The sequence below is a fragment of the Theobroma cacao genome, chromosome 3, assembly GCF_000208745.1.
Source record: "Theobroma cacao cultivar B97-61/B2 chromosome 3, Criollo_cocoa_genome_V2, whole genome shotgun sequence".
Taxonomy (NCBI): domain Eukaryota; kingdom Viridiplantae; phylum Streptophyta; class Magnoliopsida; order Malvales; family Malvaceae; genus Theobroma; species Theobroma cacao.
In genome coordinates this window covers 15,590,244-15,593,107 of record NC_030852.1, presented here as the reverse complement: position 1 = coordinate 15,593,107, position 2,864 = coordinate 15,590,244, and positions in this window count along the sequence as shown.

Genomic DNA, 2,864 nt, shown 5'->3' with positions numbered 1-2,864 from the left:
AAATCACCATGAAAACATGAAATTTAACCATGGAAAATAAGGAGAAATGCTTAAGGAAATAGATTTCAAGTTTAATTGAGAAATCCTACCTTTTCACTTGTTTTCCTTGATTTCCACACTTTTTCTCTTGAAATTCTCCACCTAGGGTTTTGTTCTTTCTTTTTTCCCTTTTTTTTTATTTTTCCTTACTTGGCCAAATATTTGGAGAGAAATGAGAGGTTTATAGGCTGATTTTTGAAGGAAATAATAAAATATTCTAAGCTTGACACATGGCATGTTTTCATTGGTCTATTTTTAAAACTTTAAAAATTTTAAACTTTTTATCTTTATCACATATATTTTCTCACTTATCCATAACATAAAAAGTCAATGGATGAATTCTATGAGCATGACAAGTGTAGGTGGTGTAAAATTACAATTTTGCCACTAAGGTGGCAAAATTACCATTTTACCCCTAAGCTCCGAAAACTATCGGGATTACAATTTTTCACTTCTCAACCTCAAATCATACTCCAATAAGCCAAATATGATCAAAATTTTTCAAAAAAATTCCAATTTTGTCCTCGAGTGGCAAAATTACCATTTTACCCTTGGATAGTGAAATTTCCAATTTGACTCCAGATTGATTCTCGAACCCCAAATCACCATTTTAAATCATTCCTGGACTGTAAAATTTTCAATTTCACTCTAAAATCTCTATTCGATCTAGTTTGAGGCTTAAATCAACTTTGTTGTACCTTTAGGTACATTACCGACTTTTGTAAATTTTTCGGGACTCTCCTAGCATGCAAACATGCTATCCATCACATGTATGTAATGACAAGTATTTTATAAGGTCGGGCTTTACAAAGTGGATCGGACCACTAAAAATATTTGTGTTTTATCCATTTTTCTTTACCTTCTCTTTAATTGGTCCTTTTAAGTTCAACAAGTTTTAAACTTTCCATTCTAAATTATCCAGAAATTCTTAAGCTCAAGAGCTGATTTTCAAAATATCTTTTAAGTGCTATTCACCCCCTTTAGCACTACATTAGGAGCAATAGATTCTACACATATGATAGGAATGATCAAGTTGGCTATAACGTATAAGACTTCATTTCAAATTTGCTTTAGCAAGTATATTCCTCAATGTGTATAAATACCTACTAAAAGCCTCTGAAAGCAATAATTTGAAAGATTTTAAAGTGCCAGAACGAGGGAAAACAAGCAAAAGAGTAAGAAATCCTATCTTTGAGCAGAACAAAACCTAAAGCTCATATTTTTATCATTCAACTGATATTTTTTGAGCCTGAACTTTTTATTACTTTTCAATATTCCTGAGAAAGTTATCATCTTTATGAACCTAAACATCCTATCAGCCTTCTTAGAGGTCTTGAGCTACAGATTCTTTTTTGAATCCACAGTTGTATTGGTTATACCCCTGAGCAAAAGGTAAAGAGGTTTTGTTTGATCCTTGAAAAGGTTGTATCTTGTATAGAGTTTGTGCTTCAACTTGAAAAGGTAGTGTTTTTAGTTAAGGTAAACCCCCTAAGTTTTAATCGAAATTTCAATCGGACCCATTAATTTTCAAAATGGACATTCCACTTCAAAAAATTATCTTTCAATTGACACATGGGTCAAGCCGTTAGCTAACTGTTAGTATTTTCGTTAGTTTGATGATGTGGCAATATTGAAATGATAATTTTACCCTTTCTTAATTTTAAAAATTATTATTATATAATTTTTTTAATTTTTAAATAATTTTTTATTAATTAAATTGGTGCCCTCCAAGAGAAGGGAGCATCGATCGATGTTCCCCAAAATAAGGGAGCACCGACCTGTGCTCCTTTCTTTTAAAGGTGTTCCCCTTTCTTGGGGAGCTAGGGAGCACTAACTTTCTTTTTTTAAAAAAATTAATAATAATTTTTTAAATTAATTAAGAAAAAAAGGCACTTTAGTCTTTTCATAACATTTGTTAATGGTGTTTACACTTTTGGGGCAAAGTGTCCATTTCAAAAGCTAATAGACTCACTTGAAATTTTGATTAAAACTTAGGGGTGTGAGGGTATTTAACCGTTTTAGTTAAGGTTACATTTGATCTTGTGCAAAGGCATGTTGTGAAGGTTATGCCTAATCCTGTTAAAAGACATGTTGTAAAGGTTATGCCTAATCTAATTAATAAGGCAAGCTGATAGTGGATTCGAACACCTTGCGCTATCAAGGGAAAGGACATAGGCATTGAAAGGTCGAATCTCTATAAAAATCCAGTTGAGTACTCTATATTTGTTGGCAATTTACTTGTTTAGTTCATATTCTATTTTTGCTACTCTATTCTTTATATTTCTACTGCATTTCAGAGCTTTCTTGAAAAAGGGGGAATTTTCAACTTATAACCAGTTCACCTCCTTCTTGGTTACTTTACTTTAAGCTTATCTTCCTAACAATTGGTATCAGAGCAAGTTCTCAGTTTTGCAAGTTAAAAAACCTTTGAGAGATCTTGAAGAAAATCTTAAAGTAACAAAGATGGCATCTACAAGCTTCATTGGTGAAGGACAATCCATGATGAGACCATCTTTATTTACTAGTGAAAACTATCCACTTTGGAGGATGATGTTTGAAAACTTTATTCAATCTATTGATTCAAATTTATAGGATATTATTATTGAAGGACCCCACGTCCTTAACAAGTTCATAAATAGTGAAAGGCACACTAAGACTAAAGCTGAATGGGATGATAAAGATAGAAAGTTGATACAGCTGAACCACAAGTTGTAACAACACTTTTATGTGCTCTTAGTGAGTGTGAATTCAACAAGGTAGCTATGTGCACTTTAGCAAAGGAAATTTAGGACACATTAGAGAATTACTATGAAGGCATAAGTCAA